The sequence below is a fragment of the Rana temporaria genome, chromosome 1 (assembly GCF_905171775.1).
Source record: "Rana temporaria chromosome 1, aRanTem1.1, whole genome shotgun sequence".
NCBI lineage: Eukaryota > Metazoa > Chordata > Amphibia > Anura > Ranidae > Rana > Rana temporaria.
This window is the reverse complement of record NC_053489.1, coordinates 500,723,102-500,741,640: the sequence shown is the minus strand read 5'-3', so window position 1 is coordinate 500,741,640 and position 18,539 is coordinate 500,723,102. Positions and strand designations below refer to the sequence as shown.

The 18,539-nt window shown below is 44.4% G+C and overlaps 1 protein-coding gene across 1 annotated transcript in view; it reads right to left on the bottom strand.

Moving 5' to 3' along the window:
- LOC120918952 (UPF0462 protein C4orf33 homolog) overlaps positions 1 to 18,539 on the bottom strand; it is a 175,638-nt gene that overhangs the window by 156,657 nt on the left and 442 nt on the right. The window lies entirely within an intron of this gene.

Below are 18,539 nucleotides of genomic sequence, written 5' to 3'. Positions count from 1 at the left end.
TTCAGGTCCCTCGCCAGCACTCCTGGCCCCTCCCTCTTTCTGCTTGCCCCCACAGCAAGCAGCTTGGGGCTGGGGGGGGGGGGGGGCTGATGCACAAAAACTTTTTTTTACCTTCATGCGTAGAAATATAACTGCTTGCGGCTTCACGCTGCGCTATTCGAATGGTCCCACAATCTTCTGGGACCTTGATATATAGATTCAGCGGTGCAGCAGACGCTCTCATCTTAGTCTGCTCACCTCAGGGATAGTGAGAGCAGGACGCTCTCAAACGAGTTGGCTCTCCCCAGGGATAGTGCAGCCAGGCAGGGTCCTCCCAGCTCTCGGCTGCTGCAGACACAGCACAAAAAAACAGGACTCCCACCCCCCTAGCCAATTGATCCAGGGTTGCACCGATCGCCGTTAAGGGGTCAGGAAGGAATTTTTTCCCCCGATCGCTGCAGATTGGCACAGCACGCCTGGGGTTTTTCGCCTTCCTCTGGACCAATCGGGGAGAGAAGACTCAACGAGTGACGGCTCACTTGGACAGTCTTCCACCCATCACCATATAAGACCCCCCAATCAACATTACTTCCCTGCGTTTTTTTCTGCGACCATGGGTTACCTAAAATACTCTGCAGAAACCATCCGGGAACTAAAACCATTTGCCTCTATACTCCCAGTTGTCACCAAAAAAGCTCTAAGGAATGAGCGACTGTTGAGAATCAATCGACGATCAACAGTCAAAAACTACGCGCAGGTACCCCAGCCCAAGCGCATAATATGCGCTTTGGTCAACACAAGATCGGCAGTAAAACACCGACAAGAAATCTATGATTTCATCCTTCAACACGATCGAGACTGCCTCTTCATCACAGAAAGCTGGCTGACAGCCGACTGCAACACCATTCTAGCAGAATTGGTGCCAGCAAATTATCGCATTCAAATGCAAAACAGAGTGGGGCAAAGAGGGGGGGGCCTGGCGGTGATCCACAAGACTCACCTCTCGATCACCAAACCAGTCCTTCAAAACTTGCTTCCATTCATGGAAACCCTCACTCTGCAGCTGCAAACAAATCCCCAAGATACGGTCCATATGCTACTTTGCTATAGACCACCAGGCCCAAAAACGCACCTTCTCACGTCATTGACTGAATTCATCTCCACATATACCCTAAACATCAAACACCTTTTGGTGCTTGGGGATTTCAACCTCTGGGCCAACTCCTCGCTGGACCCCGTAGCCGACGCCTGCATCGACCATCTGGAAGGATTAGGTCTGCAGCAACTTTTACAAGGCCCCACTCATGCCTCAGGCCATACGCTCAATCTCATTTTCAAACAAGATTTGGAAATTGACGTCCTGGGAAATGAGCCGCAACCATGGACCGATCACCATGCCATCAAATTCACAATCACCAACAATGCCAGCCCAAAAAAAAAGACAAAACCGGTGACAACTCACTGGACTAGATCTCAGAAGAAGCTCCACTCGGAACTCTTCAAAACAACACTAAGGAACAAAATAAAAACAACCCAACAAAAACAAACAGCCACAGAAACACTTGACGCCATCAACAAGGCGCTACTACAGTCAGCTGACTTAGTAGCACCAAAACGCAAAACTTGCATCTGGAAAAACAACTCCAGCTGGTTTAATGACCAGCTGACTTTGCTAAAGCAAGAGCGTAGAAGAGCAGAAGCTGCATGGAAAAGGTGCTCTTCAGATAAAAACCACACCATTTACAAGATAATAACAAAGAAATATCACAAAGAAATCTTCACGGCCAAAAAAAATCATTTCTCCAACATCATCGCAAATGCCCTTAACCGCCCCCGAGAACTCTTCAAGTTGGTCACTCAGACCATGAATCCAGCTTGTTTAGAGGCCCCCAATTCTGATTCACAAGAATTTTGCAACGAATTATCGGATTATTTCATTAATAAAATTGAAAAAATCCGTGAAAGTATTCAGCAAAATGGAACCGTCACCAACTCCCCCCCAAATAACAAACCTAATACCCACATAAATCCGTCGCAACCACCAAAGTTCACTCTAAAACCCATTTCCATCGATGCCACTAAAAACATCATCAGGACTCTGCGTAATAGCACAGCACCCAATGATATCATCCCCACTAAACTGCTGAAAGAAAGTGCCGATATACTGGCACCAGCTATCACGTAGCTCATTAACCAATCATTCAAGGAGGGCATGGTGCCCACCTTGCTAAAACAAGGAACAATAAAACCAATTCTAAAAAAAAACTACCCTCGACCCCAAAGACCCAAACAACCGGAGGCCCATAACAGCTCTAAATGTCTTCTCCAAGGTAATGGAGAAAGTAGTTGTACAACAGCTGCAACTGCATTTAGACACCCATAAATTACTCGATCAGTTTCAATCAGGCTTCCGTCCGGGTCACAGAACAGAAACGGCGCTGCTTAAAATATGGGATGACGCTCTAGAGGCCGCAGACGAAGGAGAATCTTGTCTCCTGATACTGCTGGACCTAAGCCCGGCTTTTGACACTGTAGACCACGGACTACTACTGGCTAGGCTAGCTGAAGTAGCCGGAGTCGCTGAATGTGTTTTACCCTGGTTCTCCTCCTTCTTGGAAAACCGATCACAAATAGTGAAACTGGGGTCTTTCACTTCTGAAAAACGTACGGTGTCATGCGGAGTCCCTCAGGGATCTCCCTTATCGCCCGTATTGTTTAATATCTATCTTCGCCCTCTCTTTGAAATCATCAGTAACCAGAAGATACACAACTGTATTTCCGCATCTGCAACAAAAAGGATCATTCTCTTGGACTAGAGAAATGCCTCACTCTAATAGATAACTGGATGACAAACAGTTATCTTAAACTCAATGGTTCGAAAACAGAACTTCTCCTGTTTCACGCTAACCGGAAAAATCACCCCGCGTCAACATGGACTCCCCCACCCATTCTGGGTAAAACTATCACCCCTAGCACCAAAGTCAAAAGTCTCTGAGTCATTTTCGATACCTACATGACAATGGATGCACAAATAGGGTCAGTAGTCTGCGGATCCCACCATCTGCTGCGCCTACTACGCAGACTCACGCCCTTTATCCCGAAAGAGGACATTGCAGTCGTGGTGGGAACAATCATCAATTCCAGACTCGACTACGCAAATGCCCTCTATCTAGGACTCCCCAAATACCAAATCACTTGTCTGCATGTCGTTCAAATTACGGCCGCTCGACTAGTGACTGGGAAAAAACCATGGGAATCAATCTCACCTTCACTGAGATCCCTTCATTGGTTGCCAGTAAAAGACAGAATCACTTTCAAGGCACTCTGTCTAATACATAAGTGTATTCAAGGCAACGCCCCCCAATACCTATGCGAAAAAATAAAAGCCCATAACCCCAATCGCATTCTGCGATCCACCAATCAAAACCTCCTCCAGATACCCAAAGCCAGATACAAGTCCAAAGGAGATCGAAGATTTGCAGTCCAGGGACCTCGCCTGTGGAATGCACTACCAACCACCATCCGACTGGAGTCGGACCACTTGGCCTTCAGGAGAAAGATTAAAACCCATCTCTTCTGAGGTCAAGGGGTTCCTTACCCATGAAATGCATACAGCGCCCAGAGGCGATTCAGTTCGCATGTGTTGCGCTTTACAAGTCTCTCTCTCTCTCTCTCTCTCTCTCTCTCTCTCTCTCTCTCTCTCTCTCTGTGATGTGTCCCAGAGGGCTGCAGGCAGGGGTGGAGGAGAACATACACTCTGATTGCCTATGTGATCCAAGCGGAAGTGGTAGCTGGTAGCTGTCAAAACCAGGTACCTGCTACCTCCCCAAAAACAATATGTGCCAAATGTGTCTAAAGAGGGAGGTGGGGCGGGGGGAGAGTAACTTTGCCTTTTGAGTAAAGGTCTGCTTTAACCACTTAAGCCCCGGACCATTTTGTAGCTAAAGGACCAGGCCACTTTTTGCAATTCGGCACTGCGTCGCTTTAACTGACAATTGCGCGGTCATGCGACGTGGCAACCAAACAAAATTGGCGTCCTTTTTTCCCCACAAATAGAGCTTTCTTTTGGTGGTATTTAATCACCTCTGCGTTTTTTATTTTTTGCGCTATAAACAAAAATAGAGCGACAATTTTGAAAAAAAATCTATATTTTTTACTTTTTGCTCTAATAAATATCCCCCAAAAATATATAAAAAAAATATTTTTTCCTCAGTTTAGGCCGATACGTATTCTTACGTTAAAAAATTGCAATAAGCGTTTATTGATCGGTTTGCGCAAAAGTTATATCGTCTACAACATAGGGGATAGTTTTATAGCATTTTTATTAATATTTTTTTTGTTTTTTACTAGTATTGGCAGCGATCTGCGATTTTTATCGTGACTGCGACATTATGGCGGACACATCGGACGCTTTTGACACATTTTTGGGACCATTGTAATTTTTACAGCGATCAGTGCTATAAAAATGCACTGATTACTGTGAAAATGACACTGGCAGTGAGGTGGCACTTTGGGGGTTAAGTGTTCCCTAAGGCGTGAATCTTACTGTAGGGGGGTGTGGCTTGCTGTGACACGTCACTGATCGTGTTCCCAATGACAAGGAACACGATCAGAGACAGTGTCAGCTAGGCAGAACGGGGAGATGTTATGTTTACACTAACATCTCCCTGTTCTATGTCTCCGTGAGACGATCGCGGGTATGCCCGCTGCGATCGAGTCCGCGGGCACGCTCACGGAGATCGCAACAACCGCGTCTTAAAAGGGGCGTACAGGTACGTCTTTTTGCCTGCCTGTGCCATGCTGCAGACGTATATCTGCGTGCGGCGAAGGCTTAAAGTGTAGATGACACAATCATGTAAATCTTGGTGCCTGTGCAATTTTTGGTGTGTTTCTTTCTTCTCGGTCAGTGACTTGCTACAGCACTACATTTTTACAGTATGAATACTGCTAGAGAACACTGCCTGCAGTAGGCAGATGACATAATCTGAGCCTAGGCAAAGCTTAAGGTCTTATTTTCCATTGTGCTAGAAGCAGCCTTTCTGAAAAAACATACTATTGCTGCATAATATGACATAATAGAAATGTATGTATGCAGACCTGTACTGATTTATCTATATTAATGTCAGAAGACTTACATAAATAAGACAAAACACCTGGTAAGCATTCATACAGGGCCAAATAGCCATGGTTCATAACCCATATCTGCATTCTGCATACAATATGCAGTTAAAAAAAGGTACTTTATGGTTACCTAGCTGAGTATCTGTTGTGGTTGCTCTTTATCTGAATAATGATTATTGCTGCCCACCCCGTTTAATAATAAGACTCATTGGCCCGGATTCACAAAGCACTTGCGCCAACGTATCTCGAGATACGCCGCGTACGTGCAAATGCGCCGTCGTATCTATGCGCCGGACTCAGAAACTAAGATACGCCTGAAAATAGGCTTCATCCGACCGACGTAACTTGCCTACGCCGGCGTAGAGTGGGCGCATATTTACGCTGGACGTATTTGGCGCTCCCATTGATTTTCTATTCACATATGCAAATAAGGGAGATACGCCGTTTCACGAACGTCCGTCCGTCAGACGCAGTGCGCGTAAAGTCATACGTCCGGCGTAAAGTTAAGCCCCATAAAGGAGGTGTAACTCAGCAGCATCCATGCAAAGGGCTGCACCAGGGAACACAAGCTGACGTATTTTACGACGTTTACGTAGGACCTGAATATGACTAGGCGTAGGTTACGTTCACGCCATAGGCAGTGATCCGACGTATCTTAGGCAGTTGTTCCGACGTGATTGTGAGCAGGCGCACTGTGTTGCGCCCACAGGACGGTGCATGCGCAGTTGGCGATACGTATCTGTCTGGCGCTCGGCCCATCATTTGCATGGGGTCACGCCTCATTAGCATGGCTCACGCCCACTTCCACTTACGCCGACCTACGCCTTGGAAACCCAGTGCAGATTTGGAAGCACTGGCTTTGTGAATTCAGTGCTTGCCTCTCTGCGCTGCGTCGGCGTAGCGTAAAGGAGATATGCTACGGCGGCATAAATATGCGCCAGTGTCTGTGAATCCGGGCCATTTTGTTTTCATTCTCAGCTTCTAAACTGGTACAGTCTCCTGAGAAATGACCCTGGACTGGATTTTTGTTTTACAACTGTGTACGCTGATGCTGTGCAGAACTTGGCAAGCCGTGGTCTGACCTGGCTCATACAAACCACTGATTTTATAAATTATATGATACCCTCAAAGCTATTAGGTTACCCATACCTCCCAACATTTTGAGATAGGAATGATGCTATAGGTAAAAAGAGAGAAGGCTTCCAATAGTGCAGACGTTATAAAAATGTATTGTAAAATGCACAATAGCAGCGAAAAAAACTCTCTAAATAGAGTTGCAGACAATTTCCTTGCAAGGATGTTCCGTTCGCGTCAGTACATGGGTTGCCGTTTCGCGCATGCGCAGTGCAAAAAAAGTGACGTATTTTTATAACGTGTGCACTATTGGAAGCCTTCTCTCTTTTTTCCTATACCATTTGGCTTCACTAAATTTTCAAAATCTGGATCACCATCGCTTCTCTTGTGCTGGAACACCTGTCACTGGAGCACCTGAGTGATTGCACTGACCATGGGGATAGATAAAGGATCATTCCTGGAGGTCTCCACAGGACACCATTCACGATCATCTGTATCTCTGCAGAGCCTGTATTGACCCCCCTGAGAAGGGCGGTCACAGGCTAGCTGGTAAGCCTCCCCTTACATTCACTGGTGGTGGGTCTTCACATATTTTGGAATAACATTGGAGTAACCCAGGATTACATCTTTCTCGCGGGAATATTTCCCTTATGAACTTCATTCACCTTTATTGGACACTATTTTTGTTATAATTATTTTTGAATCATTTTGGCAACATGTGACTTTTTTCAGCGCTACACATTTTTTATCCACATTTGTTTTTTGCTGTGTATCTAGCTTTTGTGTTTAGCAGCAGAACCTTTCACTAGTTTCTATTAATTTATTTTCCTTTATTCACCTAGCGCACATTTTTCCTTCCTTTTACCTATTCCTTTATATTAGCTTTTAAAATGTACAAATGCAACAATTTAGAAATTCGATGAAAGGTTTAGCACTGGGAAACACTTTTTGAAAGATAAAAAGTGCATTTTATATTCAACTAAATGGATCAGACCAAAATGAGGGACAAATGGGGAGGAATGAGGGACATTGCTGCAAATCAGGGACAGTCCCTCAAAATCAGGTAAGTTTGGAGCTATGGGTTACCAGAGTTTTATATGTATATAGAAATATTAAAGTACTGTATATCTATAGCCAACTTATTTTTTTAGCTTTTCGATAAACTGTGTAGCACAGATAACAGGTACCGTATTCACATGTCTCATTCTGTGACATATCCCACAAATAAGAGGATTATTCCTAAGTGGTTGGGGCAAGGAAAATCATTGCTTTATGCCTCTGAATTGCCACAGTCTCACAGAATCAGGAAACAGTCCAGCATTGTTTTTTGTTTTTATTGAGGGGATACAACTTGAATGGGGAGTAGGGGTATTAAGGGATGGCTATTTGACTTCAGACAATTTTCCTATATACAGTCTATCAGCACACTTGCTTGCACAACACCACTGGCACCAGGGCCGGATTTCCTAACAAGGCCAACAAGGCCAGGCCTCGGGGCGGCACTGTATGCAGGGGCGGCGCTGCACGGCGGAGGAGACAAGTAATTTTTCGGGCCGTGTGGCGGAGAGAGATTACATCTTCTCTCATTGCCCGCACTGCTGTTCCAGCTTCCGCCCTTACTTACAGGCTGCGCGACACAGAAGCGAGAGAATGGCGTCATCTCTCACCGCCCGCCCTCACTGTCATCTCTCACTCGAGTCTCACGGTTCACCTGCAGCTAGTTTCCCCGCATGGGAGAGGAGAGGCTGACAGCGTAGTACCTGGCTGCAAGTACTCTGCAATGCTGGGGGGGGGGGGGGGCTTGATTTTGCATGCAATTAGTGACAAACTGGTACTTTTTAGGTGGCAGCAAGGTAACTGTGACAATCCCCATTCTGCTAGCAGGCAATGTGGCAAGTGACATTCCCATCTAGTGGCAGGCAGCAAGGCAAGTGACATCCCCATCTGGTGGCAGGCAGCGTGGCAAGTGACATCCCCATCTGGTGGCAGGCAGCGTGACAAGTGACATTCCCATCTTGTGGCAGGCAGCGTGGCAAGTGACATTCCCATCTGGTGGCAGGCAGCATGGCAAGTGACATTCCCATCTGGTGGCAGGCAGCAAGGCAAGTGACATCCCCATCTGCTGGCAGGCAGCGTGGCAAGTGACATTCCCATCTGGTGGCAGGCAGCGTGGCAAGTGACATTCCCATGTGGTGGCAGGTAGCGTGGCAAGTGACATTCCCATCTGGTGGCAGGTAGCGTGGCAAGTGACATTCCCATCTGGTGGCAGGCAGCAAGGCAAGTGACATCCCCATCTGCTGGCAGGCAGCGTGGCAAGTGACATTCCCATCTGGTGGCAGGCAGCGTGGCAAGTGACATTCCCATCTGGTGGCAGGTAGCGTGGCAAGTGACATTCCCATCTGGTGGCAGGTAGCGTGGCAAGTGACATTCCCATCTGGTGGCAGGTAGCGTGGCAAGTGACATTCCCATCTGGTGGCAGGCAGCGTGGCAAGTGACATTCCCATCTGGTGGCAGGCAGCGTGGCAAGTGACATTCCCATCTGGTGGCAGGCAATGTGGCAAGTGACATTCCCATCTGGTGACAAGCGACAGTGGCAAGTGACACGCTTAGGGCTCCCACTCATTCTGCTTTATGGTGAGTTGAACTATTTCATTTTATATTGCAATGTAATGCTAGAAATGATGCATTTCAATAATCCTGACACCATAACAACCATGGTGCTGGAATGATTGAAGCACTAACACCAGTCATTGTCTGCGAAAAATCGTTTACCCCCCCCCCCCCCCGCACGTCCCCCCCCCCCATGTGATGGTGGGGGGCGGTATTGAAGGACCCGGCCTCGGGGCGGCAAAGGGAGTAAATCCGGGCCTGACTGGCACACCTGACAAAGAGATGATCCTGACACGGTACTCAGTCAGATCTTAGAGCAACAACCTGTTATAGGAAGGAACCCGAGGCCTCTTTGAATGTGTCCCAAAAGTCAGTGTCCAGCTTCTATTCCTGCGGGTACTGATCCCTCCACAACCTCTTCAAGCACTACCAGCCCACCTCACTAGCCCTCCTGGGTACTACTCCACAGTTTTCCCAGACTGCTCACTTACCAGCCCACCCGGCTGATTCCTCAGGAGACATTCTGGATGTGCTGACCTCTCCCGCGGTCCTCACATTTCCTCCCGTGCATCCAGGAAAGGATTCCTCCGTGTGTTGTGACTGTTTTGGATCATTATAAGAAGCCATTCCTTGACTTTTCATTGACCACAATTTTACTTGAGCCACATTGTGCTTTTTACAGACATAACCAATGTCCATCCATTGGTAGTGTCAGAAAATAAAAATATATATAATTATTTGGTTTCTTATTCTGACTAATAATTGAGGCAATATGCTGCATGATCATTAAAACTATTACATCTAAAATGGTTTTAAAATAGTGAAAGGAAACTGACAGGCCCCAATGTGCAGGTGTGAATTTAATACTTAAACATTCAGCATTCTAAGTAATGCTCCTTTTATAACTTCCATTTGTCATCCTGAATCTCGCCGTTGCATTTAGCATTGATCTCATTACCTATGCAGGTACGGCACTCGGGATGTATGAAACGTGGTGTTAACTAAGAATCCTGACACAAATTTATTAGCTAGAACCGTTTTCCTACCTCATGCATGACAGATGTTTTGACCTGTTTAAAGCGGAGAATGTGAAAAATGTATGATGAAGCTCTCTGCACCTTATAGAGATGCAAAGTAAACTCATTTATATTCACATTCCAAGTGTTTTAAGAGGGAAATAGAGTATTGTTTATTTTACTTATTGAACAATAAAATATATGAGCGTAATTTACAGGAAAGTAAAAGGTTCTGCTTAACCGTTCTGCTGACTGGGCTGTCCTTCTTGCCCTTCATAAATCTGCCACACAAAAATGTTCAGAATATATTAAAAATGATAAAAAAAAAAACTATTAGGCATTATTAGGGTGTAATGAAAAACTTTTAACCACTTAAGACCCGGACCATTATGCGGGTAAAGGACCTGGCCCCTTTTTGCGATTCGGCACTACGTCGCTTTAACTGACAATTGCGCGGTTGCGCAACGTGGCTCCCAACAAAATTTGCGTCCTTTTTTTCACAAAAATAGAGCTTTCTTTTGGTGGTATTTTATCGCGTCTGTGTTTTTTTATTTATTTTTTGCGCTATAAACAAAAATAGAGTGACAATTTTGAAAAAAAAACAATATTTTTTACTTTTTGCTATAATAAATATCCCCCAAAAAAATAAAAAAATAAAAAAAAATTCTCAGTTAAGGCGGATACCTATTCCTCTACATATTTTTGGTAAAAAATTGCAATAAGCGTTTATTGATTGGTTTGCGCAAAGGTTATAGCGTTTACAAAATAGGGGATAGTTTTACGGCATTTTTATTAATTATTTTTTACTAGCAATGGCGGCGATCAGTGTTTTTTTTCGTTACTGCGACAATATGGCGGACACATCGGACACTTTTGACACATTTTTGGGACCATTGTCATTTTCAGAGCGAAAAGTGCTATAAAAATGCACTGATTACTGTGAAAATTGCACTGGCAGTGAAGGGGTTAAACAGGAGGGGGCGCTGTAGGGGTTAAGTGTGCCCTAAGGGAGTGTTCTTACTTTGGGGGGGGCGTGGCTGTGCGTGTGACGTCACTGATCATTGTTCCCTAACACAGGGAACAGATGATCAGTGACAGCCACACTAGGAAGAACGGGGAAAGGTTTGTTTACACTTACCTCTCCCCGTTCTTCAGCTCTGTGACCCGATCGCAGGCGCGCTCACGGAGAACAGGACTTACAGGACCTGGGCTCTTAAAGGTGACGTACAGGTATGTGCCTGTGCCCAGCCGTGCCCTTCTGCCGACGTATATCGGCGTGAAGGGGTCCTTAAGTGGTTAAAGTGATTATGGTCCTTCCTAGAGAGAGTCCCACTTTCTCCTGTCCTTGTACCTATTGTCACCAGGACTAAAATTGATAACTCAATGACCCCAATCGATTTATCTCTGCAATTTATTTATTTTTTTAGACTAGAGCATTAGTAATGCATTATATCTATTGCGAAATGTTGAGAGCTGCACTGAGATTTCTCTGAAAATAGATGGGATATCTAGTGGTGATATCATATAATAGATATAATAGATATAATATAATAGATATCACCACTAGGACACTCTTTGAGAACAGATGCGTGAAAGAGCCAGAATCAAGGGGAGGAATCACGGAATTATACTCTATGTTTAACAGTCGGGGCACCAAACCCTTCTACCAAACGGCATGGGAGGAGGACCTAGAGGAGATAATTGAGGAGGAAGGGGGTTTGGACCAAATGGTCAACCATGGTGCACAAAGGTATACTAAACACCTCATTGATGGAGGCGAACTATAAAGTGTTATCGCGTTGGTACCTTGTTCCTACAAAGCTGGCAAAAATCTACCCTGGTTCTTCCCCCCTATGCTTTAGGGGATGCGGACAGGAAGGAGATATATACCATGTCTGGTGGTCTTGCCCAAGGGTCCAACGGTTCTGGATTAGAATGTTCAACTTAATCTACTCAGTGACTGGACAAAATATACCTAGAAGGGCCAAAACAGGATTGTTTGGTGATCTCCCTGAAGTGATCCCCAGACCTATGCGTACTCTTATATTCTTCATTCTTTTACCGGCTAAAATATCCTTTGCACGTGCTTGGAAATTGCCTGTAATCAATATTGCCATGGTGAAACACAAGATATCATGGATCGTGATCAATGAAAAACTGACTAATATTCGACAAGATAAACAAACTAGGTTTTAAAAAGTGTGGAATCCCTGGATCGCTTATCTCCAGGCTCCTTGAGAGCGTGGCAGGTTCGTGGGACGGGACCCGGAGTGAGGGGACACACCCAGCTCTGCTCTTTTCTGATTTTCTTCCACCCCCTTTTTTTTCATCCCCCCTTCTTTTTCCTCTTTATTTCTTCTTTTCTCACCTTCTTTATTCTTGAATTGTCTTGCTATCAGCTCTGTCATGTCATGTGGCAAATATTCTGTTAGATTGCTGCCAGGAGATAGTAAAGTCTCCCCAACTTTTGCTACATTCTTGGTTATTATGTTTTAGTGATGTTTACTCAGTTGGGAACACTGGGCCAGATCCACAAAAGAGATACGCAGGCGTATCTGCTGATACGCCGTCGTATCCCTGTTTCTATCTATGCGGCTGATTCATAGAATCAGTTACGCATAGATATTCCTAAGATCCGGCAGGTGTAATAGTTTTACACTGTCGGATCTTAGGATGCAGTACCGCGGCCGCCGCTGGGGGCATTTCTCGTCGAAATTCACGTCGGGTATGCAAATTAGCACTTACGGAGATCCACAAAGCTTTTTCCCTTTGTTATTTCTCCGTAAGTGTTAGTTTGCCGTCGCAAAATTAGGGCTGCTTTTACAAAGTGTAAACTTAGTACACCATGTAAAAGTATACCCTTCTATCCCGCGTCACTGTCAATTTAAAAAAAAAAAAAAAAATTTCCCGCCGCAACTCTTTTTTTTTCTTTTACACCCGTCGCGATTCTCAAAACTCGGCGCAACGTAAATCCGCGCAAAGCACGTCGGGAAAATAGCGTCGGGAGCATGCGCAGTATGTCCGGCGCGGGAGCGCGCCTAATTTAAATGGGACTCGCCCCATTAGATTGGGCCCGCCTTGCGCCGGACAGATTTAAGTTACACCGCTGCAAATTTCTAGGTAAGTGCTTTGTGGATCGGGCACTTAGGTAGAAATTTTGCGGCGGTGTAACTTAAATCGGAACATTTAAGCTGCGCTCGCTGGCTGTGGATCTGGCCCAAAGATCTTATCAGATGCTGCATCCCTGATGTATCTATTTCATGACAATTGTTTGAACGTGAACGTCTGTATGATGACTCAAACTTGTAACAAAAACCGCTGACACAAAAAAGTGGGGTGTGTTGCCTCCCCTCCCCGGCTCCCCCTTGGCACAGTTTGCTCCCGGAGGGAGTGTCACTGGGACGGCACCTCCTCTGTTACATTTAGTGTGTAATTTCGTTTATATGGTTCACCTATGTCTATGACTCTGTTATATGCCTCTACTCAAATGATTATTCTCACAATGTCTCATTGTATGACAGATCCTGTTTTATTGTACCTTTTTTCCCCTTGTTGTGTTGTTTTTATGAAAATCTTCAATAAAAACATTGAAACAGAAAATAGATGGGAACTCGTTTCCCAATGCTTCAGGTGGACGCGGCATAATAGACCCAGAAATGGATATAGGGGTTGATTTACTAAAACTGTAAGGTGTAAATTCTGGTGCAGCTGTGCATAAAAAAAAAAAAAACTTGGAAGCTGATTGTTGTTTCTGTTATAAAATTTGGTAAATAAGTACGTTTTCTCCTTCACTGATGGGCACTGATAAGGTGGCACCGATGAGGTGGCACTAATGAGGTGGCACTGATGATGGGCACTGATAGGCAGCACTGATGTGCACTGATAGGCGGCACTGATGGGCACTCATGGGTGGCACTGATATGTAGCACTGATGGGCACTCATGGGTGGCACTGGTGGACACTGATAGGTTGGGATGAAGGAAAAAAGCTGGGACAGCCGCACTCCAAAAAAACTCCTCCTTTAATTAAAAATCACAAAATACATGCCACAGCAAAAAACAGCACAACAAAAGAAAAGCTGACGTTTCGCACTATGCCTTAGTGCTTCTTCATAGCTAGTGTGTAAACAGAAAAATGAGTGAATATATACCTTACAACCCAATGAGTGGGAGGGGGCTCTGGAAACAATTAAGTTTCTCATGTGGACTATGGCTCATGCAAATTCATAGTGAATAGTGAACATTGGATAAAATGATGTGTTGACCCAATAGAGAAGTGGGGTGCAGAAAAATGTGAAAGAGAGTGTAGGAGTATGTGTAAGTGTGAAGAAATATATTTGAGTGTTAGGCCTCGTACACACGGCCGAGGAACTCGACGTGCCAAACACATCGAGTTCCTCGGCCAGTTCAGCACTGAAGCCGCCGAGGAGCTCGGCGGGACGAGAGCTCCCATAGAACAACGAGGAAATAGAGAACATGTTCTCTATTTCCTCGCCGAGCTCCTCGTCGGCTTCCTCGGCCGAAAGTGTACACACGGACAGTTTCCTCGGCAGAATTCAGCCAGAAACTCGGTCGGAAGCTGAATTCTGCCGAGGAAACTGGTCGTGTGTACGGGGCCTAAGAGAAGTGAATTAAAGTGGACAGGAAATGGAATGATATGTGTAAAGCATGTATAACTTGTATAAGTAACAAATAAAATGAAATGAAGAAAACAAAAAATATGATATGAATTGAAGTGCGATAGAGTAAAGTGAAATTAATTAAAAAAAGAAGAAAGAAAAACAAATAAAAAGTGAAATTTCACTTTTTATTTGTTTTTCTTTCTTCTTTTTTAATTCATTTCACTTTACTCTATCGCATGCTGCACTGCTGGGTGCTTATGGGTGGCACTGATAGGCGGCACTTCTGGGCACTGATACACAGCACTATTAGATAGAACTTATAGGCATTACTGATGTCACTGGCACTGGCAGGCATTGCTGATAAGCACTGATTGCCGTCTGCCTGGGCACTGATTGGCAGCTGACTGGTGGTCCAGGGTGGCATACCTTTTTGGGTATCTTCGTAGGCATCCCTGGTGGTCTGGTGGCATACCTGGTTGTCCTGGGTGGGCATCTGCGGGGGGGCTGTGCTGATTAACAATCAGCACAGACACTCCTGTCAGGAGAGCCGCTGATTGGCTCTTCTCTACTCGTGTCTGTCAAACGCAAGTGAGAAAAAGCCGATCAACGACTCTTCCTGTTTACATCGTGATCAGCCATGATTGGACACGGCTGATCAAGTGGTAAAGAGTCTTCGTCGGAGTTGCGGTGTGTCAGGCTGACACGCCGCAACAACAATCGCCGCGATGCACGCCCCCACGGGCACGCGGAGGCTGTTATCCTGCTGGATGTCATATGACGCCCAGTCAGGATAACGGAACCACCGCCGGGCCTCCAATCTGCTATAGGCAGGGCGGGAAGTGGTTAAACAAGCTGAAGTTAGAAGCTGATTGGCTACCATGCATAGCTGCACCAGATTTTGCACTCTCCAGTTTTAGTAAATCAACCCTATAGAGTCTGAGTGGTTACAGCTGCAATGCAACCTGGCCGCATACAATAATAAGTACAGAAACACACAAAGAGCTTTGGGTATCCCCCTACAAAATACTCAATAAATCCAAATTCAAAAATAAATTAATAAAAAAAAAAAATACCTTTATTCAAACGACTGGTCTCCATATACCTAATCCCCAATATAAAAAAATTAAAGCAATGATCATTTGCCACATTCCCTCAAAGAAACCAGTAGAATTGTAAGCTTAGTAATGTTTGCGATCAAAGAAAAATTCTAATATATATTTGTATTTTTTATATATCAAACTATGTATGCATAGTGCCCAACTTTCTGAGATGGGAATGAGGGACACCTATTAGCAAAAGCATTTAGGCATAAGACACACCCCTGCCATGCCCCCTTAAAGAAGAATTGTACAACAATGATTGGTTAAACATACAAGTGCTTTTTTAACCATTACTATTCCATTAAATTGGCTTTTGGAATTTATAGATGAAGCAATTTAGAAATTGAATGAATGGTTTAGCACTGTAAAACACTTTTTGATATATAAGTATTGCATTTGTTGTGCAACTATATAGATCAGGCCAAAATGAGGGACAAATGAGGAGGAAAGAGGGACAGAGGGACAAAATCAGGGACAGTTGAGAGCTATGTGCATGCATCATATAAGCTGCAACTGTGGTGCTCAGCCTGTGGCCAGTATTTATTGTACTGCCCTTGGGCCACAGCAGTCAGTAGCAGGAGCTTTCCTATGAAAGAGGCTCTCTCTCTCTATATATATATATATATATAGATAGATATATACATATACTGTACTGAAGATACAATATATGTACATATATATACACATATATACAGTATATATATTGTACAGTATGTATGCACACTCACCTGACACTTTATTAGGTACACCTTGCTAGTACCCAGGTTGGACTCCCTTTTGCTTTCAGAACTGCCTTAAAGGAACACTAAAGGTTTGTTTTTTTATTAGATCAATTGATTTCTGTAAGCTAGAGCATTTAAATATCACTTACCTCGTTTTTCCTTTTGACCTCCAAAATACAGTAATCCAGGTTTGAAAATGCCATTTCCTGTCTCTCCTCTTCTTGCTTTCCACCAGCATCTGAGCCGTTTAGCATGGTGGAAAGCAGAATGTGCTCACCCCCTCCCTATGACTACAGCCCTGCGTGAAGATGCTCTATTATCCCTCACAGGCATGGAGGCTAAGCCTAATGGGAACTGTAGTTCCCATTAGGCCGTGATGTAGCAAGAATGAATGGGCACCGCAAACCAGGAAGTCAGTGAGAATAATGATTCAGGAGTGACGGAGGTGAATAAAACAGCTCGATTTCAACAGGTATCAAACTAGTTCTAATGCAAAACATTACTTTTTACTTTATCAGCTACTGTCAGACTTTAATTTAAGAGGAAAATATTTTTGTCTTTACAACCCCTTTAATTCTTTGTGGCATAGATTTATTTTGGAGACATTCCTCAGAGATTTTGGTCCACATTGACATGATAGCATCACGCAGTTGCTGCAGATTTGTCGGCTGCACATCCATGATGCAAATCTCCCATTCCACCACATCTCAAAGATGCTCTATTGGATTGAGATCTGGTGACTGTGGAGACCATTGGAGTACAGTGACCTCATCGTTATGTTCAAGAAACCAGTTTGAGGTGATTTGGGCTTTGTGACATGGTGCATTATCCTGCTAGAAGTAGCATTCAGAAGATGGGTACACTGTAGTCATAAAGGGATGGACATGGTCAGCAAGAATACAATACTACAGGTAGGATGTGGTGTTTAATTAATGCTCAATTGGTACTAAGGGGCCCAAAGTGTGCTAAGAAAATATCCACCACACCATTACACCACCAACAGCAGCCTGAACCGTTGATACAAGGCAGGATGGATCCATGTTTTTGTGTTGTTTATGCCAAATTCTGATCCTGCCATCTGAATGTCGCAGCTGACATTGAGACTCATCAGACCAGGCAATGTTTTTCCAATCTTCTATTGTCCAGATTATTGTAGCCTTGGTTTCCCGTTCTTAGCTGACAGGAGTGGCAACCAGTGTTGTCTTCTACTGCTATAGCCCATATGCTTCAAGGTTCGATGTATTGTGTGTCCAGACGTGGTATTCTGCATACCTCGGTTCTAATGAGTGGTTATTTGAGTTACTCTTGCCTTTCTATCATCTCAAACCAGTCTGCCCATTCTCCTCTGACCCCTGACATCAGCAAGGCATTTTATCCACACAACTGCCGCTCACTGGACCTTTTCTCTTTTTTTGGACCGTTCTCTGTAAACCTTAGAGATAGTTGTGTGTGAAAATCCCAGTTGATCAGCATTTTTTTAAATACTCAGACCAGCCTGTGTGGTGCCAACAACCATGCCATGTTCAAAGTCACTTAAATCCCCTTTCTTCCCCATTCTGATGCTCAAGTCGTCTTCACCACATTTAGATGCCTAAATGCATTGAGCAATGCATGTGATTGGCTGATAAGCAATTTGTGTTACCAAGCAATTTAAAAGGTCTACCTAATAAAGTGGCAGGTGAGTGTATATATACACAGTAGCACCACCATTCACATAAGAAAACTTTGATAACTGCTGGTATATAATAAAGTTTCTGAATTGGCATTAGTATCAGAAGATTATATTATTGAGGACCAAGCTCAGGAAATGTACAGAGCTTATTTATTGGTCACTGATGCTAAGGCCTAGTACACACGAGGCATTTTTGGCGAGAAAAACAGTCGTGTGTATGTTTTTCGTCGAGAAAACTGTTGTGGATCTCGACGAGAAAAAAAGAGAACAAGTTCTCTTTTTTCTCGCCGGGAGTCTCAATTTCCTCGTTGTGTTTCTCGTCGGGCTGGTTTACGATGAGAAACACATTCGTGTGTATGCTTAGAAACCCACACATGCTCAGAATAAAGTATAAGACGGGAGCGCACCTTCGGTAAAAGTAGGGTTTGTAATGGAGATAGCACATTCGTCACGCTGTAACAGACTGAAAAGCGCGAATCATCTCTCACCAAACTTTTACTTAAAACGCAGTAACATGAGATTAGCAAAAGCAGCCCCAAGGGTGGCGCCAGTGGAATTGAACTTCCCCTTTATAGTGCCGTCGTACGTGTTGTACGTCACCGCGTTTGAGAACGACAAGATTTT